This window comes from Pelecanus crispus, chromosome 12, assembly GCF_030463565.1.
Source record: "Pelecanus crispus isolate bPelCri1 chromosome 12, bPelCri1.pri, whole genome shotgun sequence".
In the NCBI taxonomy this organism is placed as follows: Eukaryota; Metazoa; Chordata; class Aves; order Pelecaniformes; family Pelecanidae; genus Pelecanus; species Pelecanus crispus.
The window spans coordinates 1,276,574-1,300,882 of NC_134654.1; the positions used below are offsets into that span (position 1 = coordinate 1,276,574).

The 24,309-nt window shown below is 39.3% G+C and overlaps 1 protein-coding gene across 1 annotated transcript in view; it reads left to right on the forward strand.

Annotated features, from left to right (window-relative positions):
- LYRM9 (LYR motif containing 9) overlaps positions 1 to 24,309 on the forward strand; it is a 38,329-nt gene that overhangs the window by 1,060 nt on the left and 12,960 nt on the right. The gene's annotated exons all lie outside the window — the stretch shown is intronic.

The window sequence follows — 24,309 nt, forward strand, 5'->3', positions numbered from 1 at the left end:
TTGTATCATATCGCACAGTATAAAATGTTATGGTCCAGTTCCAGACATAGGCTTTGTGGCCTTTTTTTCTTGTACGACAAGAACTAGCTGTGAAAACAGGACTCTGAATATGAGAAGTCTTTTGATTTCAGGGCTGAGTATTGTGCATAAATGTCCTTCAGCGTTTATGCATGTAGGGTTTTTTGTGACCCTTTAATGCAGAAAAAGTAACATGAAGTGAAACAAAGCATAATAAGATGCTTGCACAGATTTGTCTCTGATCCACAAAGCGGGTACTCTGAGCTGCACTAATGATAATTTATCATGTGGGTGTTTGACAAGCCCACACATACCTTGATATACAACTCTGCACATACAGTCCTCAGTATTCTGTAACACCCCGCTAATATTTTATTCATAAACCCTAATGCTGAAGCCCTTAAGGTGTCATAAACATGGTGCTAATGCCTGTGAATTTGAGGGGGTTTGGTTAGTCAGATAAATATCATGCTCTAAATAAACTGTGGTCCTAACATACAACAGAATAAAAATTGATATACACAAAGTATCATAGGATTAAAATTCACGTTGGTGTATATTAGTCCTTTTCTTTGCAAAGAATAATTTTCCAGAGTTTTCATCTTTAGAACCTTTTCTCTACAAAACTGGAAAAGAATAAATTAATCTATTAATAAAATACAGTGAGGATCAGGGGAAAGAATATTTTGTTTTAACTTTGATTATGTACAAAGGTTTGTGTCTTAAAAGTTTGCAAGGATGGCAATGTGCCTTCATCTAAGAGGAGGGCAGGGTTCTGCTCATCTTGTTGAATGAGGGACAAATCCCTGTCCTGCTCTGGGCAATGTATTAATGAGGAGACAGGGGGAAAAAATCAAGTAGTCAAACCAAGAGGATGACCTAGCATAAGCTTGTCAGTCTATCAAAAAAGCGTGTTGACCAAGCTGAGCCTCATCTTTGTCTTTAAAGCAGCAGTGTAGAAACTTGGGCGCTGCTTTGAAAAGCGATTCAAACGGCGGAGTGGTGCTTTCTTCAGCAGAGCTGCGGAGATACGACCGAGATACGGGGTAGGGGGCAACGGGTGTAAATGACAGCTGGTGTCGTCTAGGATACTGCAGATCTCTGGTGTTGGAGACCAAGCTCTACAGGCACTTAGGTTGCGTCACCAGCCTGTCAGCCCTGCTTGCGGCTCTTGCGGTGTAGTTCTTGTGGTGGTCATGTTGCAGTTGACAGCTTTGCCCCAGGTTTGTTCAGTGTACTGTATATACAGATATGAAGGGCGCGATTAGCGCTTGAATTCATCCCAAAGACTACACCTCCAAAACGCTGAACTCCATACCCTGTAGTGCTTTCTAGCCAAAAGTGTTTTCTTTTGAATTTTCTGAAGGAGTTACTGAATTCTTTGCTCGCTGCAGAGCTTAAGCATGAGCTTGGCTTTAACTGGCAGTGCTCAGGTGCTTAAAGTTGGTTTAATAATAATTTGCCATTTAAAGACTTCAGCCTGATTGTTTAGTTCTTTCTGTCCCATTTTCCTTCTTGCTGCTAAACACCAGTCGCAGGAGGTAGAGGGGAGCTCTTTATTCCCTGCGGCTTTTTGGAGAAAGTGACAGTTCTGCAGTTCTCTCTGTTCTACATTTCTTTGCACCAGAAATGACCCTGCTGCTCTTTGTCAGTAGTGTTTCCTTTTATCCCTCTCCTGGCAGCTGCTCTTGCTCCATTTTGATGTTGGAACAGCAAATGAACTCCCTCTGAAGCAAATGTCATGCCAGTAAAGATGTTGAAGCAGCACGAAAATCATCTCTGTCTCTGAAGACTGAATTGGAGACCTTTGTGAATGAGATGTTCTTAAAATAGCTCCACAGCATGTTAGCTTCCCTAGAAGGTGGAGAATTGAAAACGCCACCATAAGCCACTTGTTTTTGTGTGAGCAGGATCCCCAAATAATGTTTTTTGGCATGGGGAGAGAAGCAGGTTGTTTACTTTTCCTCCAAATTAAAATAGGTACAATAATATCCAAGCACTTTGTTTCTGCTACACCTTTTGGGGGGGGGGGGGGGCGGGGACGAAGGAGGCTAAGGCGCCACTACTTAAGATATGTTGAATTTTCTGGATTGTAGATTTAATCAGACCAGAAAATACTGTTGTTGTGGTGGTATTTTTGGAAACGCCATCTTTCAGAGCCTTGACTTCCTGCTCTGGTTGTCCCACAGTTAGCTTTTTGTTCTGTCACTGATGCCAGTGACAAATTGAACAAAGCAATCGAGTTGGTCTGAATTGATTGTATGCTTCTCTGATTATGTGCCTCTTGCTAAGAGTTCTGTTTGCAACATCATGGCTAACGGTCACGATTATTTCTTGTCCTGTATTCAGTCACACTGAAACAAAGTGCTTGTAACAATTTGCTATGTCAGATTAGCTGTGTTTTGACCCAATATTCTATAGGTATGATTCAATGAAGTCCTGGGTAGGAGATTAAACCTTTAGGTTGTTAAGTTCTTGCAGGTGATGATGTATCTGTGAATAACAGTTAGTTTTGTTTGCTCTAGCTTTATGATGATAACACAAAGTCCAACCTGGTTCCGATTCCTCTTCTCCCCTGCTCCTTATTTCCAGTTTGGATAGCTGCTTTGTGCTTTTTCATGTAATGACAAATTTTGTCTAGCATAATAGCTCGTAAATCCTTCACCATGTCAGAGTTTCCTTGAGTCTTGTAATAGACCATATGCATTCGGTATCAAAAAAAGAACAACACGTTATGAAAACGCTTAAACGCTAATTTTTAAATTGCGGTCTTTGCAGCAGCACACCTATCCAGTACAGCAGGGCAATTTTGAGAATGCAACTTAAACAGTTTTTCTCTGAGGTACAGAGTAGTGATTATTCTCTGTGGTCTTGCTGATATGACTATATTTCTTTGTCATACACAAATAGTAAAGATGGGAATGCATGCAGGACCAAGACGTCTGGAAACTAATAGGAGACAACAGACTTGCAGCCTGGTTCATGGCAATGTTTCACTCCAGCATTGTCTTCAGAGTGTGATCCGGGTAAAGTGGGATAATGTAATGCTAATTAAACTTAAGCTTACATAGAAGGTTTGTTAGAATTAGTGCAACTCGAAGCCTGGGCTTTATTAGGTCATCACGGATGTGAAAAACAAATTTCATACTGACTCCAGAGTTATATCCATGTATCTGATAGCAGATTTGGTAATGTTTATTTGAAATGGACTGCGTGAGGCCAAGTCCTCGCTTAGCTCGTGTAAGTTGGCACGGCTTCTTTCAAACTGACCTCCATGCTGTTTTTTGTTTTGGATCTTTTTTAGAAGCAAGGCTCTTTAACTGTGTTATGATGGAAATAGTTTGAAGATCAGCTTTTTGTGCAGTGTGTTGTGTGGAGCCATTCAGTGCTTTGCTCTCCGTGTGCTTTATTTAACTTCTGTTAGTTGTTCAATGGGTGTTTGGTACTAATGCTACCTGTCCGAGCCTGTTGTGTTGTGTCGGAGCTGGTGAACCACCCGCTCAAATTACTAACTAACTTGGGTAATTTTTACCATAGGTTTACATATCTTTTGATGCTTTGGGCTCATATCTGTTGCTGGAAAGTATTTCATATGTAGAAATACTAAGTTACATTAAATATTATTGTGTTATTAAAGGATCTGTTCAGTGGAATTTCAAATAACTAATCTCAGGTAATCAACAATAAATATAGAGCAAAAAACTTTTTACCTCTGCTCTTTTTTTTTCTGCAGTGTTGTTAATGTAGTAACAGAAACCAGTTTCTCCAGGCAAAAACCGCTGTGTGATTTTAATCTGTGTGACAGTATGTGTGTATATTTTCCGAGAGTTGCATCACCATTTGCTGCTTATTTAAACATGTCACATGTTTAGTGACCTTGTTCTTCTATGTGATCCACTGTTTCTGGAGTAAAAACTACCTAAAAGTAATATCAAGCCAGAAGTTGAGTAGAGTTGCTCTAAATTACCCTAACTGAGGATCTGGGCAACCATGGCCTCTATGGATAGCAGAGATTCTCAGCTAGTGTAATGTAAAATACTTTGTATAGGCAAAACCCTTAAGGAAACTGATTAATGTGTGATAATAAAACCTATGTGGTTCTAGCGCTGTGCAGTCTGTTACAGTTTGGAGAGATTCTGCTTTTGCTGCTAGGTACTTTTGATTCACTTGTTTCCTGCAGCATACCTCTAATATTAGTGGATTATTTAATTTGCACAGTGTGACCATGGGCACAATTATTTGCTTATGATGTTCTTAAATATGGTGAGTGTAATGTCAGGCATAGAGGTAAGGGTCAGGAGGTTTATCAGTCAGGGCAAATCTCTGAGAGCAATCACATAACTTACACCTCTCAGTTTTATGGTGGGTAAGCACATTTGCTTAATTCCACATCAAGTTTGTATGTCATGCGATTCAGCTGCTGTCTTGATTCAAACCTGCTAGCTAAGAAAGATGAAGGGTTAGGAAATAATCTTCATTTACATGTAACTTGGGAATTACTGGTTCGGGTGACTGGAAGGTCTGTTTCTTTGGTTAGACAGACAACAATCATCATGTTGTACATGGAGAATTTTGTTAGTTTAAGAGCTCTTGCTGATATTTTTCCAGCCGAATGATCAGCTAGCTTCAGGTGCTTGATTTCCTGATAGCCTCCGGAGAGCCCCTGTCAATGTTCAGTCTTGGCAGCAGAACGCAGTAGCAGGGGTAGCATGGGCTGTTCTGGCTGTAAGATCTCCCGTCTTTTCTCTCTGTATACTGCAGTGGTCTCTTTCTGAAGTCCAAGAAACTCTGACGTGTTTTACACAACTCATGCAGATGAAGCAATACTCCATGTGAGGTACGCTGAGAATTTGTTACTTATGCTGTTGCTTCACATAATCCTGTACTTGAAATTGGGTGTTTTTGAAGAAAATAAATCTCGTATTATGTGGAGCAAAAAATGCACGCCTCGCATACAACATACATATTAAGCGTTGTTATTTTGTTTATCAAAAATTGATTGTAATGAATGGAGTGCCTGTCTTGCGTATGGAATTGAGTAATCTGTATAGGAGTGAGCAGTAAAATTAATCAGGAAAAGTCTGATACAACATTTTGCCAGAAACTTGAAGAGAATCTTCTACAGGTCTGGGAATATCTGAATGCTCTTATTTTTCTTGGACTTAGTGGAAGGGGAATTGATAAGTAAAAGTACTAGGTGCAAAAATGAAGTCACTAATTGAAGAACATGGACTTTTTGTAGCAAACAGTTTTGTAATTAGATTCATATCATAAGTTTAAATAGGAGAAATATTAAAAAATTGACACCTTCAATTTTTCACCTTTTGTGTGCAGGTGGAAATACTTGATGGAAGTAAGTAGCATTACTGATACAAACACAAAGTTTTCTAAGTTCTCTCGGTTGTTTTAAGGCTACTAATGTTTTTCGTAATCCTGCTTTTTGACAGGATAATATCCCTTTAAGGGCTGTTTTTTACCAGATCAACTCCTTTCCTACTAGGAGAACTAAAGCTTTTCAGCTGTCCATCCAATTTATCCTTCTGGACTAAATTTCTCCTATCAAGATAACCAGCAGCAATATTCCCCTCAGGAGATTTGTATCAATTAGTTACGCATCACTAATTTCTGTGGTATTGGTGGACCAGTCAGTTGCAAGAAAGCTCTTTTGTAAACAGTTATGGCTGCTGGGGGTTCGTCTTTACTTTTTTTGTTGAGGATTTTTATTTGGTTTGAAATTCATCTTTTACGTGGCAGCTGTTGAAAACCTGCAGATTTACACGTGTGCGTGAAAAAATATGGGGTAGCTTTAGACAGCTCCTTTTGGGATGTGAATTGCCTATGGATTTCACATTGTACTAATGAGGGGCCATGTTATACACAGCTAAGCAAATTTATTCTGAAAATACTTATGATGGAGAATGTGACCCAAGAGATACAGGGCTCTCAAAGTGCAACAGTCATTTGTAGCTGTTGCATAAGTCCCTTGTGTCTGTCGGTGTACGTGTGCCTGCTACCACTGTGATGGCACTCTCTCTTAAATATATCAGTCTGAATTCCAAGCTTCCTAAAGGCTGCTGCTAACTCTTCTTTTGCCCTGTGGTCTTAATGATATTCAATTTAATTCACTGTAAAGGAAAGTGGGATGTAAATATTCTGTAGATGAGACTCTGGGGTGACATAGTAGCAGTCTAGCATTGAGAAGAAGGGGGTGCAGCCTAAACAGAAGCTGTGTCTAGATGGCAGTCGCAATTCGGAAGCCACTGTTGCGGCCCTATGTACCAACGTATATGATGAAGAGGAGATGTCTCTCTTGTTCCAACATGCACTAAGCCTTATTTTTGCAGTGTGATGCTATGCTGCTCAGCAGATCGTAGAGGATCTATACAGCATCAATATTTTCACATCTATCACATGTAAAATTTTCTGAATTGCTTCTGATAAGTAGTTGGACGTTATTTGGGTTCCTGTTGTTTAGTAGAGAACTTGGATGTTATCAGTGAAGTGCTTGCTTAGCCTTCACATACTGTGCTTCTGCTGCCCTTGCCTGGAAGCCTTGGCAATGTATTTCACTACATAGGTTTATGCGGGTATTTATTTCTGGTTTTGGGTTTTTTTTTTTTGTGCTGTATGTGAAGAGACAGTCTTGGTGAGAGCTAAGCATGTATTGATTGCATTTTATACTCTGTAGCCACAGCACCAGCACTGCTTACATCCCTGGTGTCTCTCCAGCTCTTCAGCGTCACTGACCAAGTTTAAGAAAGCGGAAAGAAACTATGGCGCTATATTGATAATGTGCGTGGCAAATCGAATCTAGCAGGAAAGCGGGTTACTCCCCAGCTGGAATGCAGACCAGGCTTCAGTTAATCCCTCCCTTAGCCAAAGAAAGGTGGGCTTGATCTGTTTATTATGCATTTGGTTGTTTTTTCCAGCACTGTTATATCTGCAAATGCCATAGCACTGTTACAGTCTTTTACTATCCATTTGCCGTATCAGCAGATGTATCGGAACATGAAGCTGCTTTCAGTCGCTCGAGTCTAATCCCAAGTAGCACCGTAGGATCTTGTGACTTGCTCTAGGTTTATACAGAAGTAAATGACAGTATAACATGGCATTTTTAAGAACCTGCTACCAGCCATCTTAGGATTTTTTTTTTTGACAGCTGAATTTCTTTTCACTGATGTTTAAGACACAACTAATTTGATAGGATTATTAGCGAAGGAAAAATAAAAGGACAGAATCATACAGGAAGCTCATTAAAATGGAAACACTGAAATAACTGGGTAATTGGGCATTGATTTTTGTCCTTACCCCTCACTCGCTTTATGAGCAGTTTTGTATTAAAAGTAACATGTCTGCAGGGTGACTCTCTAACATCTGTTATTGCTGAAACAAAATTATTTGCTTGTTTCTTTTTCTTCTCTCCACATTCTTCCAAGGTCTGCACGTGTAGATCTGTCCTGTATATTAATCATATCTAACACTGCTCCTTTCCAGGGAAAATTCATCAAAGAGTATAGGAATCTACCTTCAGTTAGGAGTGGAATGTTTTGGTGTGGGATTTTGTATTGCCATTCACTTGATTAGATACTAGGTGACGGGCTGTGAAATGGAATAATGTGAATGAGAGCTGCTAGCAGGAAGCCCATGCACACCTATGTTGCTCTCAAGTGCGTCTGTGTGAAGCACAAGTTCACGGGCTCTGGCCTGTCTGTCTTCTGACAGGTTAGTGTCACCTTATGTGACTAAACCTGTGCAATAATTTTCCTTATTTTCTTTGCTCAGAATGTTTGCAGGCAAATCGCCATTTTTTAGACGTATTCCATGTTGAAAATGCTCAATAATTGAGAGTTTGATTTTTTTTTTTTACCTCATCGGTTGATCCAATAAATTTCTTATAAATCTATCTTGCTGAATGTATGTTATTTCAATCACTCTGGCTGTGATTATCCTGATAGGAAGCAATGTATTTTCTTTATTTTATGTTTTGGATGATTGCAAAAATAGGTATGGTTCCATGTGCCAACTTTAAGATTCTGTTTATGAATGTGACTTTATTGCTTCTCCTCAGTATTTATACTATAAAAATACAACTGCATAAGGGTTCATAGCAAGAAAATAGAAAAAGCTGAACAATAGATTTGAAATAATATGTGGAAATTTTTTCTGATCTCTAATTATCATGATGTTAATTGTGTCTTCCAGTCTTCAAACTATGCTCTAGTTGGGAAAGCACATGCTTAAATCCATTCCTATCCAGGAAAATTCTTGGGCTTAATTTTAAGTGCATAAGATATATTAGTTAAATGACTTGTAACTATTTGCTTAAATCCTATCCAGTGTTAGACTGACTAAATATATTAGAATTGCAATGTAAATACTGCAGTAAATAAGATAAATATGGGTGTCGGTTTCTCTATGAACTTACCACTGACTTTGACTTCTACAGTCTTTTTTTATGGTATAGAGTTGAAAATGGAAAAGAATGGAAATTTCAACTAATTTTTTAATATGCTGAAATGTATTAAGTTACACAAAAGAATCCATATTATAGTAATCCTGCATATATACAGGAAAAGAGTACCCAGCGTGCATGGCAGATGGTTTCAAAGGAAATCCTCGAGAGCTAGGATTAAAAAGCAATTTTCAGCAAGTTTGAAATGGGTCTCCATATTTGGGTCACAGATATTAAGTCTTTCATTGCAAACAAATGCGGGAGAAGTCTTGTCGGATTATTATGGAAATGTTTCTCAATAAAAGCTGACCGGTGCGCACTGTGGAAGAAAGAAATGAGAATAGCGGTTGATTCTGCTTCTCATCCTGTTCTCACAACAGTGGGAAGTAGAGCTGTGGTATACAGAGACAGTGGTATGTTGCAAGTAAACGGGATTCATCGTTCAGCTAACACACATTACTTTTAAAAGGGTTGCCAATGTTTATATGGCTTCAGTGTTTGTCTGCCCACTGAAGCAAATTTGCATAAAGACAAACACAAAAAATCGAGGAACAAAATATAAAGAATGATCTTGATCTTGTTGTGTTTACCTCTGTGCTCCTTTATACACTTCTGGCAGCGTAGAGGAGCCTCAAGTTTGACATGAGCTAGGTTTTCTTTAGACTCTTCTATTTCCAAAGTAGAAACTCAAATTAGACCTTAAGCAATGTTTAGCACTAAACAATGAAATATAGCAACTGATTCTATTTTAGTGTGTTCTCAAAGCTCAACTGGGTGTATTTGGCATAGATTTGGAAAGCTTTCTGAGCAAAGGTGCCTGATGCTCTGCTAAGTGAATTATAGGAGTAATTGCTGGTTTAAATTTCAGCCTACGGAGAAGTTAATTGCATTGCTCTTCGGCTATTATATTGGCTGCATGTTAACAGCAAAGGACAATGTACTTCTGAAAGGGCATCATAAATGTCCTAGTGGGATAACTCACTGCAGGTATAGCTACAAAATGTTAGTTAACAATGCTAAATAATAGGCGTTTTCTGCAGGACTGATCTAAGGTAGATATTGGAGGTTCTATCTGCTATTCAGGAAAAAAAAAAAATTCAGATGATGGATGAAAATAATGTTATAAGGCAGCTTATAGTGTTCAGTTTTTGTACCAAAGTTAGAAAGCTTCAGTGGACTCAGGATTGGCTTTTAGCTAAAGTTGAATCTGTTGTTCTAGGTCCTTGTTTTACATCACCTCCTATTTGAAGTTTACCTGTGTGCATCCTGGTATGACAAGATCTAGCTTCATGAAATCTTACCAGGTGTCTCTTATCTTGGCATAGTCTGTGTTTCAGATGGTTATTCCAGAAAAAGGGAAACATTTAGTCTTTTTAATTGTAACAGTTGGCTCTGAAAATTCTTGAGGCATCAGGACAAGGAATAAGCTTAAGGAAGTGTTTGAAGTAGAACACGGAAGTGGGTTAGTGGATGTTTGCAGAGCATTCCTCCATAGCATGGAAGAGAGCTTTGAGATAGTTGTTGTATTAAAAATATTACAAGTAAATGGTGGAAGTTAGTATTATAGGCTAATTAGAGGCAAAATTCCCTGTCTCAGTGTTAGAGATGAGTAAGGAGAGAATACGCTTTCAAGAACTTGGAAATGAAAGTAAGCAACTTCTGTTTATGTAATAAGAGGGAGAAGCAGTAAGGGAATGCAAAGACTAACATAGATGAAGCAATGGATTAGGAAAACATCTTGTAGCATAGGTGAACAATAGTAGGACAACAGTGAATCCAAAGGAAAGGGCACTGGATGCTCGCGATGCAGACTGAGAATCTGGATGGCAGTGTTAATTGTGTGCATGGATGACAAAGGCTTTGCCTCGGCTGTTTTGCAAGAAAAGGATACGTAGGCCTTAGCTGCAAACAAAGCATCTCCTATGAACATAGCCAAAGTGTGACTTTTTGAATGCTTAATTCTTGGAACCTGTGTTCCCAATGTAATCATGTGCCTTCAGAGGGCAATTATGAGTGCCTAAATTAGGTATCAAAAATTGAACATCCCAAGCTGTTGTCATCCATCACGTGTTGCCAAGTTATGGTACTATTAATACTTGGGGAAAAAAAATTCACCCATGACAACAGTTATCTTTGATCTGCATGTTTGTAAACGTAGTTCAGAATTTTGCCTTAGATTTTTCAAAGACTTGCATCTTTCAAAGGGAGGCATAATAGATCAGTTCAGATTCTTCTGTCATTGTTATCTTCCAGGACTTTTGTTTCAAGTGGTTTTTGGAAGTTTCTGTGAAGTACCAGATCATCTGAGATAAGACCTGATCCAGCTGTCTTTGGATAGTCAGGGCAATCCATTCTCTTGACTTAAACAAACTTATGGTCAAGATCTAAATAAAGGAATTAGTGTTGACTCCAGAGAATTAGTTGATTTCCTTTACTCACTGTACAATTAAGTATTTGATAAAGCAGGATTTTCTTGTATGGAGTCAATTGTCTCATGGGTCAAAAGCAGTTTGTCAGGGCAGAAAACAATGGAAGGGGAGTAAGCTCATGCAGATCACCAAAAGATTAGACAGACAGGTAGAAAACAGAAGCCTGAATTCTCCCGTTAAGGGCTAAATGAGAGTCATCCAGAAACTACACCAAGGCGCAACTCTGAAGGAATGTGTGACATGCTGTTAAAATGTGCTAAAAAGAATACTGTAAAAGGGAAGAGTCTCAGATGTTGTTTGTATGCTAGAGCTGAAAAAATGTTGTACTTTGTGTTGGTTGTGCGTTGTTTGTTTTCAGTTAAAATAATAAGTCTTGGGGAAGTAATTCCTGGTTTTCTGCAGCCTTCTTGGAGATGATTTTTGAAAGTGAAGGTCAGTACTGCAAGTAGGGTATTGTTCAAGAAGTTATTCCCTTTGCTGCTTCCCGCAGAAGCGTACTTGAGCATTTTGAGATGAGATTGCACCGCTATGGCAATGGGAAGAGAAAGCCAAATTTTACTGAGGAGCTACCAGGCTGTACTAATGTTGATAAATGCTTTTTCCAAAGCAATGTTCTGCTCTCTGACAAATATGTCTATCTCTGAAATTGTTATGTCACTGTACAGAGTTCTGAATACTAGAAACTATGGCTCTTCAAAGTAGTTAAATGCTTTCTTACCTGCAGAAACTCCTAACAGCAAATACTGAAGTTCCACTGAGTGCTTTGGAATTTCTCTCTACTTATATCTTTTTATAGTGCGTATTTATTAAAAAGTGTTTTCTGAGTAGATTACTGAAAACAATAACCTATTCATATCAAGGCCATGAATTCATGTTTAATGTAACTAGTTAGACAAAAGCGAAAGCTTACATACTGATAAATTGTGCTATAGAGGGACTTCTCTGCACGTCTTTATTGATGGTACTTTAGCGAGTTGAGGAGAAACAGATAATGAAAATTGATTCTTCCCTGCAGGTCTCTCTTGCTTACTGTTGGACTTAGACGGACCTAATCTGTGAAGATAATTAAAGTTCCTTTGCTCTGAATGCTGTAAGTGATTTTTTTTGTTTGTTTGTTTCTTTTATGGAAATTGTTAGGAGCCTATTTGCCTCACGTAGGGGAAAAAGGTGAAAATGCCAAATCACAAACAAATGGTAGAAATGAAGGTGGTGCAAATTTGTTATATGACCATACGTGTTTGCAGGAGATATTTCTGAACAGCATTTTGTATTCAGCAACACCCCTGTCTCCGTTCCAGCCATGCTGATAAATGCAGTAGCAGAACCCTAATTGCAAATTGCTGGTAATGATACCAAAGGAAACAATATTTTCATACTTCTGTCAGGACTACAACTAGATTAGTAATCTCAGCATGGTGGAGGGAATCTGCTGTTGCTGTGTGTATTGTATTTGGTTGAGAATAAACACCTGAAGTATCAGTATAGTATCTTAACCAGAATATCACGTAGAGAAGACAGAGGGGTGGTAAAACTTGTGGATGAAAGATTTTTCCCATTGGTAATGACACAGGGTGGTGGCCCTGGCTGTTATTTAGCATAACAGTAGTTTGAATTTCAGGTGCCACGATAACATCGCAGGAGACTTAAAATACGTCGTTACTGTTTAATAGACTTCTCATAGGAGCAGGCTTGCCTGCTTTAAACCCTGTCAGTGTAGAAGCATGGCTTCTGAGCATCTGGGGTAATACCTCCCATAGTACATGGAATCCAGCAGTTGTATCCGGGAGGCAGAACGTGGGTAGGAGGCTGGAAACAGAATGCCATGGTTTTGACCTTGCTTCAGCATCCCTTTAGTATCCGTAGGACACAGCTGTCTGCTGATTCTATAATTAATAGTTATGCATGTTGCTAATGACGCATTTCCTATGTCTACAGGAGTGTCCTTAAAACAGTTGATATTCTTGCACCAATGAAAACATGCAAAGAGCTCTTCATGCCCCCATTTTTTCCCCAAAGCTGTGGGAACAATTTTCTGGCTTGTAGAACAAAGAAGTTAGAACAAATTGCATAGCCAACATCTGCACCTGGCTCACTTATTAAGCAAATTTGGCACAGATGCTAAACTACCTTCTGCCAAGAGAGCCTTGCCGATACAGTTGTTCAGGGATGAAGATGTGATAATGTCTTTTCCTTTTTGGTTCACCAAAACTATTTTCTTGATTTGTCAAAGTCAAAATTTTGTTGGAAAGGAAAATATCTTTCTACTTTTAAATATCAGAGGTTAATGGTTAATCAAACTTTTTCTAACCAACCATGTTAAGATTATGATGGTGTATCACTTTAGTTCCAATGGCAGACACATCACATATGGGTTGCCATTTTGATGACTTTGAATGGTAATCTGACCCACAAAAACTGAAGCATAATATGCAAACTGATTTTTTTCTGGCCAGCCCTATTCTGGATGCCATCTGTGTTAGGATGGAAATGAGCCTGCTCAAAATGTGGTCTGCCAGTTTTAAGCAGAGTGGTAGTGCCAATCACAGATGGATTTAATAGATTTGCCTCATGTGAACAAGAAGAGAAGGAAGATTCTCCTGAGAGCAGGAAGCTTCACTTGAAAGCATATTTTGTTGGTTAAATGCTATGGCCTGTGGAACATCCATCACACCTTTCCATGAATTCTTCACACGGGCTAAGTAAACTAAACGTACTTTCTAAAAATCAAGAAAAAACCCTCAGCTTCCAAACGTTGCTCTCCTTCCCACCACTGCCTTCTACTGCTGTCATCCATAATGGAATACAGTCCAGGAAGCTGACGGTATCTGATCCTGTCAAGTATTTGCAGTGTATCCATTCAGCAAAACCAATCACAGTAAATTACTTTATAAGTTTTGTAGGTATGTGTTTTTTAATCTGCCATTTGAATCCTGCTGAAGTCATAGCATTCAGAGCCCTGGGCTGCCATTTCTGAATTCCTTGTCTTTGACAATTAACAAAAATCTATATTGTAGGTGAAGGTCAGTACCTATCTGCTGCTGATGTATCTCAGCTCAAAAATTAAGACATTTAAGCACCTAATTTTCACCATAGCCAGTGAGATCTCAGTTCTCTTCTACTCAATTTGAGAGAGCGGGTGCTCTGAAGTTAGAGATTCGATGACCTTGTCTTACATGTAACCACAAGTGTCTTGGTACTATTTATAACCCACAGAAACACATTAAATGATTTTCACTGGATAGGAATATGGTCTACAGAAATCTCTGATTATTTTTTTTTTATATCTTTAAATCGATTACATTGTTTGAATGACCATTTGCTTTTGCAGTAAGGAAGCATGAAAAAGGAGGCACTCATCGATGAATTTCATGTTCGTGACACACTTGAACAGCCCTCTCAGTCCTCTTTAAGCCTTTTATTTCCAGGCTAAATAAACACAAATTTCTGCAATGTCTCATCTATTCCCTTTAATTACTGCTGTTGAGAGAAAGTTTCTGCCGATGCAAATGTGCTATTTTGTCATGTCACATCAAATTGCATCAGCCTTATATTTAGGAACAAAAAGAGGGGGAGGCTGAGACAGGATGTGGCTACAAATGGAACCAAAGGGTTTTCTTAAATATAGGCTGAAAATAGACAACTGAGGCAGTGATGCTTTTTCAAGCAAAAATCCATGAAAGGGAAAATCAAGTCTGTGACGACAAAAATGAAAAGCAGGGCTGGGGGTGTGAGAATTGGGAGTTCTAGATGGAGGCGTGGGCTGGTGTCAGGGAAAAGCTGATGAACTTCTCATTTACGCAAACACCCTTTGCGTTGCCAGATTGATGTGAAGTGGTTTTAGAATATGTTAGACCACATACATCTCCTCTTGTTCCTTCTGTGCTGGCTAAAAAAGTTACTAGCCATGCTTCCCTCCAGCTTGTTGCGGGGCATGCCACTTGCCCTTTCCTTTGTGATTATCTCCCCCTCAGGTCTCAAAGCTGAATGCGTTGATTGCTTCCCAACTTGATTTATTTTGATCAAAAAAAATTTTAATGACTGGTCTTTGCTAATTTGGATGTCTCTGCTTAACCCAGTCCCTTGGAGGAATTGTCCTAAATGCCACACAGCTTTATTCTCATTGACTTATCTGCTACTATATGCTGCTTTGTAGGGATTGTTTGGTAGCTTTTTTCCTTCTCAAAACATTAGCAAATTCCCGAGCCTAAAATCAGTATGGTGCAAAATGGCTCAGCTTTATTCAATTCTTTGTGCCTGTTTACATGATGGTTGAATTTGCTAATGTTGGAAGTATTTCTTCTGGCTCCTGGGTCAACCTGCAGAATTCTAAGTGTTTTCTGTGTAAGCTCCATAAGCAGAAATCAAGTGGTTTGGTCTGTTGTTTTTTGTATGGATTTTGTAGGGTTGTACCTTACTAGATTAGATTTTGGGTTCGGTTGTTTGTTTTTTTTCTAGTGGGGTAAGCAAACAAATAGTAGTAAAGTTAAAGGAAGAGCATACCTAATTAAGCAGGAAGAAGTTAAAGGAATTAAAACTGGGAGGAGGCATATAAAATTTGTGAATCGCATCTAGCAAAATTTGCTTAAACCACAGTGGAAATAGATGAAAAAATTATTATTTTTTAAGTGCTTATATAGTATATTAAATTCTAGTAGCCTTGTACGCCTTCATAGTGCTAATATACAGTACTTATATACTCAAAATGTCTTTAAACGTGAACGAAGCCTTAAAAGGCTCTTGCATTGCAGGAGTGTTGTTGTCCATCTCTAACAGAGAGGTGCCTTGAACAACTTGGTTACTCCTACGTAACTTTGGAGAAACTCTTCTACAATCATAAAACTCAAGCCCAGTCATTCAGGTTGCCAGCAAACATATGTTTTTGTGGTTCAGTAGAAATTAATAGAAGTATGCTGATTTACACCAGCCAAGAGTTTGGACTAGTGACTTTAATGTTGCCTTCAGTGCCATTTGCCCAGAGAAACTGTGGTAGAAAAATGAATCTCCAAATCGATTGTGGTAAATAGGTATAGAGAAAATTGGCAGTAGCTGTCCAAATAAATGTAGGAGACTTCAAACAGTCCATCACACTAAATTTACTTTAAAATGTAGCGTCTCTTAACAAATAATGTTTTTAAAAATTGTTCTTGAGGAAAGTCAGTTTGGTTCTTCAGAAAATGTTAGCAGCTTCCCCATGGAAAATAGTCTTTGCCCTCTCAGAACTGGGCAGAAAATGATCTACTGAAATCAAATGTGTAAATTATGCATGTAATTCAACTTGCTTTGAAATTATGAGTCTGATCAGAACCGGATGGCAATTAAACTGAGTTCTGAAAGATCAGCTGTGTTTGAGAATCATCAGAAATCTTGATGTGGATGTGATCTGTAGGCGTGCTAGCAGCACCTACTTATCAAATTAGAAAAATACTATTCATTTCTTACAGCTAAGCACTTGGATTCTCTCCTCAGAAGTAATTGGTGATGTTAGAGGTAATATTCTTATTCTTGTCACCGAGGATAATAAAAATGCAGTAGAAGCTTAGAAGCTTGTATATTTATTTACAGCATGATGACAAATGTATATTTACAGCATGATGACAAATGTATATTTACAGCATGATGACAAATGCAAGTCAAGTAGTATTTCAGACTGAAGCTAGACAGATAAAGGCACCCAGCTCTTCATGGTTAGATATTACCAGTTCTCCAGGACTGTAAAAAGATTAAATTTAGCGATGCTGTAATCAAAACACTTAATTTTTAAAGTCTTTACAACAGGAAAATAACAAGCCATGGTGCTAAATCCATATACACAATGAAGCTTGATGGAAACAAGGCAATGAAAGATTTACCTCAGGCTTTGTACACAGAAGTGCGGTGTGCGTGGTAGTCGGTGCACAGGGGTGCACAGGCCCGCACAGGGGACGAGAGGCATGCCACTGACAGCTTCTAGCCCGAGTAGCGAGCGGCTTGTGTCTCTGACGTGGCTGCATGCTTGGTATTCTGTCTTCTGTGCTTTTTGTTTGGTAAATGCACCCCTGGTCTGTGGCATCTGCCTAGACTGTCAATGGGAGCGTAACAGCGTCTGGGTGTGCTTCCTCCAGGAGGGGAGGGAGGAGGTGAGAGTCCTGCAGACATTCTGGTGATACTTAAAGCATTCGTTTGCATAGAACTTCCTATTTTTCATTTTCAGTTTAATCCAATTCCCAAGACTTAAGACAATCACATCTGGTTTTTTCTTCCAATTACTTTTTTTTAGTACATGAGAATTAAAAAATGCCTCCATAAAATATGTGTATTTGCATAGGAAAGGATGCATTTCTGTTACACTTTTTCAAAGCAAATCATAGAAATATTAAATGGGGAAGGAGAGAAAGATAGATGTTTGTTTTTATACTTGGGGTTTGTTTGTTTTGAACTGAATAAGTCTAAAAATACTAGATAAAAACTGCAGATCAAATGAAAAGACTCCATAAGCATTCTCCAGACTTCATCAAAAAAACACCCAACTGACAACACTACAAGAAGAACATGTTCTTAATTAATGTCTTCAGTTAAAGGAAAAGCATTGTGGATCTCTTAAATATATTATTAAATCTGTATTGTTTAGATAATAGGATGGGGAAAGACACGTGCTGAGTGCTGTGTCAAATTTGTCAGGGCGTGTTTTAATTCTAGTTCGCTTGCTGGATTTCACAGCTATTTGTCTGGGTATTGGGGTAATTTGGAGGGTTGAGTGAAGCCAGATGACTGTAATGAACTCATTTTGTGTCTTTGACTCATTTTGGCAAAAAAAGATCCTATTTATGGGGTATTTTGTATTGTTAAGACTTCTGTTCCTCCTGTCTCTCAAACTTTCTTTGGGCCACTGTCTTTGCGCTATCACCAATAATTACATCAAATTAATTCAGCATAATTGAGTTAATTATTAGCACTGGAGGTTAACAACATGACTTCAATTGAACCAAAGCTTTTATTCCCCTTTTCCTGAGGTTTCACAAAATGTAAACAAATCTGAATAATGGATGAAACCTAAGGCAGCTCCGTTTCCATCAAGTGCTTTTGCCAGTCAGAAGAACTATCCTGCCACATTCATTCACTCAGATGGGTGTTGATAAATGTGCTGTCTGCTGCAAAGAGAAGAGAATACTGTGGCGTTCTGTATCAACATCCAAGTACTTTAGAAAAAAAGGAAATATTTTAATCACCTCAGAGCCATTCAGTCAAAACCAGAAAGATAAAATAATCATTAATAAAAATTCAGATATATAGAGGACATCGAGCCTGGTTTAGCTGACATATATCAAAAAGAATTAAGACATAGGTTCCAAAGATTCAGAGGATAGCTTTTTGAATTAGGGATGCTATTGTGAATCACTGTGTAAGATGCAATCAATAGCACGATTCCTTGTATAAGGTGGTAGTTTGAGAATCAGAAGATACGGTTTCGATTCCCAGCTCTGCTATTGACTCATTGTGTAAATTTGCACAAGCTGCTTAATTTCCTGGAGCATGGTTTCTTTTCTCAGATATTTTTCCCTCTTAAAGATCCAAGAGGCTAGGGTTGTCTCTTTCTGCTTGTGCACCCATGGTCTAGGCATAGTGCAGTGGGATATTTGAATCGCTGGTGTCCTGATGTACTGCAGTGGATCTCTGCGCTGGGGCGCTAAGACGACACCTTTGCCAAGGATAAAAGCGAGCTTCTACCTTCAGTGCCAAGGGCTAAAATTGATATCCAGCTCCTGCTTTCCACAAAGTGCAGCATGTTTGTTTTAATCTATTATAGCAAGAGCCCTGAGCTGGACGCTCAGATCAAGAGTTTTGGCTTGAACTTAACTCTATAGACAATAAAACATAAGCTTTTTTCCCCCTAACTTAATCTCAGCCGGAACTATAAATTAGTTACTCAATATAATTGGTGCATTGTGTGTAATCAATTAAAAGCAAGCTCTGTACCAATGAAAACAAATGCCCTGCAGAGTTCTATAGAGTGTTTTTCTTGTATATCATTCTGGCTCAATGGCAAAAATATCCAAAAGGCGGGGGGGGAGGTGAAAATTTGAAGAAGTCATGTCCCACTTGTAAGACTTTTTTACCTGGCCAACAGGATATCCAGGATCTATTTTTGGTTCTGCTGTTGATGTATTATGTGGAAGATTAAAAATATTATTTAATTTCTTCCTTCATGTCTTTTCGGGAAAAGTAGGGCTAAAGATACTTGGTTTGTATTTATACTTGATTTGAGCTCTGTATGTGGTAAGGATTATTTAACAATGGATGAATTTTCTGGGACAGACTGCAGAAGATGGATAAAACTGTCTTGCTTGAAAACTGCTTACAAGATTCTGGGACAAAGTGAAAGTGAGTCTGCTGCTGACGTTCTGATCCTAGGTTCAGATGGCATCAGGTTGGAAAGAAAGAAATTTACCTTTTGTTTTGAAAAGGTGCGATACATATTGCTAATAATGTATAACAACACCATAACAGTGTTACTAATCATGAGATGTTATCTGTTCTAAGCAATAGACAACAGTGGCTTTAAATTGTAGCTACCTCTGTAGTTCTCAAATTTGTAAGAATTTTTTCAAAAATACTTGGTTTTTCATCTTGCTACTTTAACTGGTGTTAATTTAAATCTAGGTGTTGATGGGGGAGGAGAAGGGAAGTCGTATTACTTACATGGAAATTCTCAACATATGCTTTCTGTTCTCATCTAAATCATGTCTGTGACTTTGCCATGAGAATGGTGACAAGCAGCCTTCTTCCACGCAGGGCGTGCTGAGGTGCGCAGGTGCCCTGCAGTGCTGCAGGGAGAATTACGCTCCCAGGAGGTCCGATCCTGTGCTATAAATGACTGCGGGTTTGCTAAAGTCAACGGAGCGGTGCTAGCCTGTTGATGTTGTTAGAAGTCTGACCTGTGGGTAGACTTTCAAAGACTGTTTAGAACTTACAAAGCTCTGTCCTCCTGCAGCATACAGCTTCTGTTTTCCTTTCGGAAGGAAAATATTAAATCAGAACAGGAGAGAAACAACAAGGGCTGAGCTAATGTAAGCAACAACACGTTTAGTCCTGCGCTCAAGCAATGTGTAGGCCTGCAATTTAAATATGTTACAGTAGGCAACATCTGCCATCACTATGTCAGCTGTAGTTTTAATTACTTCCCTCTTTAAATTGGGTCAAATCATGAAGCACTGGAATCAGTTGTTAAGTAGCCCTTTCTGGAGCCAGGAACTGATTTCCTGGATGATGGAGTTCCTTGAACTTTTTTTTAATCTTAAAAGAGTATCTTATAATGCTCTAAAATAACGGTACCTTATAATATGTAGAGGAGAATGGTCACTGAAGGAATGGTGGGGGTGTGTGTAGCTCTTTCACCATCCAAAGCACGGAGAATGTGCAAGTCCCATACCGCAGCTGGCTCTCTGAGCTCACTCTCGTGGCATCCTGCTGCAGCCAGCAGAGGTTTTTCAGGGTTAAAGGTTCTTTCTCAAAAACCAGTTGCTGGACTGGGAACTCTGCTTGTTGTTAGCCAGACTTTTCCTTTGTTTTTCTTATGTAACAGATTCTCTTTGAGCTAGGCTAGGCCATAGAGACAGTAAAGTTTTGGGGACAACTTGAGAAATGGCTTTAAGACCTCAGAAATGTTCCTAAGATATGGCGGGCATCTGCCCACATGATTAGCTGTTGGTATGGTAACAATCCCTGATTAGTGAACTGTACAAGTTCAAATCCCCCTTAAGAAGCTAAAGACTCCTAGACTTAAATGTTCTGTAATACTGCTGCTTATAAACATTTCTTCCATGAACAGGCATGTATTTTGCTCCAGATGTGGGCCAAATTCATCCGTGGTATAATTCCACCATGGGCAGGGTGTATGCCAGGGAAGGTTTTGGCTGAGATAATTACTTGGATTGAGAGCAAAGGATTAGAAGATGCTAAATTTCAGCAGGTGTGGATTTGAAATAATGAGATGGCAAGCTGTGCTTGATGCTGCTGTAAAGGATAATGTAAATTGGGAAGGACGGTTACGGGGTGAACTGTAGATACCAGGGCATTGTACAAGTACCATCGTCATTAGTCTAGGGATTACGTGTGTATAGTTAGGACTGGAAAGGATGTGCTGTGGTAGATCAGTAAAATGAGGGGTCATACTGGGAAGCCTTGTTACACTGCAGGTTTTATTCCCTTGTAGGCTGGATGTGGTGTTTGTGCTAAAGGAATGTTAAAAGGTACACATTAGGCATTCTTGGTTTACATTTTTTGATTAATCTTTAGCCAATAGTGTGGATCGCAGTGACTTCTTTTGCTTTTTTTAAAATTCTGACTCCTATCTTCCCATGATTTTGTCCTTCTGTTGAACTTTTGTACTTCTACTTTCCTAAGCAGAGCCCTTTCTGCACTGAGATAGCTGCTTGTTTGAATTACGTGCTTTTACCTTCTCTCCCTTTTTTAAAAAAAAGATAAAGTTGGATTGCATGAGCAAAATGAGCCTATCTTAAAGGAGAAAGGTAAAATAAACTTTAACCAGTTTCAGTCCTTCCTGAATCAAGTTAGGAACCATGACAAAACTTTATGTAAGACTGACTGTTCTTCCCCTGCTTGCATGACCCATAGTTCACAGAACTAATGCTTTCAGTAATCAAAGACAGCATGTTTGTGCCCTTCAAAAGAACTTTCATACCTTATGCTACCAACTGGGTATCCGTCCTTTAACAAAATTTGTGGTAGCTTGTATTGTGCCCAATTGGAAGGTTTTCAAAAATTTGAAGATTCAAGAAGTATTAGAAGATGATATAAGCCCAGCTGGAAAGTTGTTATACTAACTGTCATGAATTAGTAGGGAGAACTATGATTGCTAAACTGGAACTAAGTACTGGAACACTTCAAAATACAATATTTACAAGAAAGGAAGGAATGAACAGGCAGTTTTGTTTTAAAGCTGGCACCAAAATATAACTCAATTCGTATTCAGGCATGATCTCAAAGGTAAATACTTACAGATTTGGCCACTGAGAACAAAATTCATGTTGACAGCAGTTGAACTGAGCAGTTGACAGCTGGGAAGATAAAGTTCTTTTGACTGCACCTTTCAGAATTTTCTTTGAGCCAGGAGAAGTCATTGTCAGAAGAGAGTAAGTGGAGAAGTTTGAATTGTACCTAAACCGGGCGGATTGCTATCCTCCCATTGCTGCCTGAACTTGACAGTTAGTGAGCATGCTCCAAAGAATATTACTCTAATTAGTCTGAGCATGCTTATTAATTATCCAGAACAGGGTAATCTGGCCTCAGTGTGAGCAGCATGTTCCCTCACTGGTGTTGTTGGTGAAAGTCCCAATGTTTTATTTGCTGTGTGCGATGTGTTGTGTGTGTCTGCTTCGTGGTACCAAACAAGAGTGTAAGGTAAAACATTTGCCCTGGGGCTCTGGTTAATTTATGTAAGTGGTCTTCGTCATGACAAGAATTTGATGTCTTTTTATGGCCAAACCCCAGAGCTTTTGTGCCTTTTTATAATCATGTTGATTTACATCTATATTGAGTTTTCCTTCACCATACAGATCTTTTAAGCTTTTACTCAGATCCTAAGAAAAACACATTATAGGTCTGATTCCCAATTGCCTTGAAGTTGCTTTACACAATATCATCAGTAAAGGGATCATAAAGTGAGTGCAAATACAAAATATAATCTACATTTCATCTGTAAAACTGTGCTTCTCAGAGCCTGAAAATATGGATCTCTTATGTGCTGAGCATGCTAGGCTACCGGGTATGCTCAGATCTTTGTTCAGCACCTTCCTATATTTTCAGGGTGTGAGACCAGAAGGACAACTAGATTATACAGTTTGACTCTGTGTAATGTGGTATTAAAACTTGACCCAGGAAACTCTGCATTAAGTCAGACAGCTCGTGTTGGGCTAGCACATCTGTGCCTTACAGGTCCTAGGCTGCATGCTGACTGCCAGGGCAGTTCAACAGGGGAAGCTCTTTCCTTTTGTCCTTTACAATGGACTTTCAGGAGCAGGCTGAAGGCTGGGTGAATCACTATGATAGTGGCAGCCTGTGGTTTGGTGGATTTTTTTTTTTATGTGTGGATGTACAAAATAAAATGGAGCTCTATTCTACTTTCAGAGGTAAAGTTATTTTTTGCCTTTTATTCATGGTTTCCTGGTTTATACACTTAGGGATCACTCTATCAATGTTTTTTTGCACAGCAGCTCGCTGGGAGCTGACGTTCAGTTGCTTGTTCAGTAGGACTATCTAGTTCTTCTTTCAGAACTATTCCCTCTAGGTTATGGTTCCCTACTGTGTAGGTATAACCTGCACTCCAAGTTGTTTGTATAATGTTCAGGTGTGTTAAAGCATGACTTTGGATCCAGCTTATCCAGAAACTTACCACGTTCTCTCCGATTGCCCTGTTGTCATTATGTACAGCTCTAGCAATCTTTGTCATCCTCAAGTTTTACCAATTATAACTTTATATTTGGAGGGAGGCAACTGCTGATAGTGTTGAATAGCATTAGGCCTAATACTGATGCTGTAGAACCGCATGAAGGATGTCCAATCGATGGTGATTCCCTGTCAGCAAGCAGATCTTTGAGACCTGTCATTTAGCCAGTTCTTAATCCCCCATATGCTCTACTAATACTGTGTAAAGCTAACCTGCCACTGCAGGGCTGTGCCCCCCAAATGTGCTGCTGTTGCACTGTCATTTGACACTGCTGCTCTGCCTCGTGCATCAAGCAAAGCATAAAGCAGAGAAGAACAGAAATAGAAGTGAACAGAACAAGACTGGCTATCGTCATTCATGCAACAGGACTTTACGGATCACATTTAGAAAGGACAAAATCCACAACAATGACAGGCCGCAGCTCGTCAGAAGTGATCACATCAAACCAGCAGATCTTAATAAAAGCCCAGCATGCTGGAGAGATGTGTTTATTAGAAAGTGACTTCAGCATTGTAGATGCTCACCCGTACATGAGAAGGGGTATATCTACGGGGCAGGCCGCTGCCCAGGGCTGCAAAACGTTCGGTAGCTCTGTGAGTGAATGTGACTTGGTAGGGACGTGCGGACATTTGCTGGTTTGCCTAGGGCAGCAGAGCCCATAGAGCTGGCCTTGGACACAGCGCACTAGTCAGTCTCTGTGACCTACTAGGGAATAAAGAAAATACATTGCAGTGTAATAACCAGGGAAGGCATAGTTCACTGAAAGCGGTAAGGTCTGCCACTCTGCCGCAATAAGTTCTAAGTGTATTGAAGAAGTTAGAGCCCAGAGTCTTGGGCCTTCCCTGTATTTACCAGCTAGGAACCTGTGAAACCTGGAAGGGAGGATTGATGTAGCCAAATACTAAGACAAAAGAGTAGGAATCCTTCGGAGCAGCAGCAGTCCGCTCGGGTGTATTCCTGGACTGATG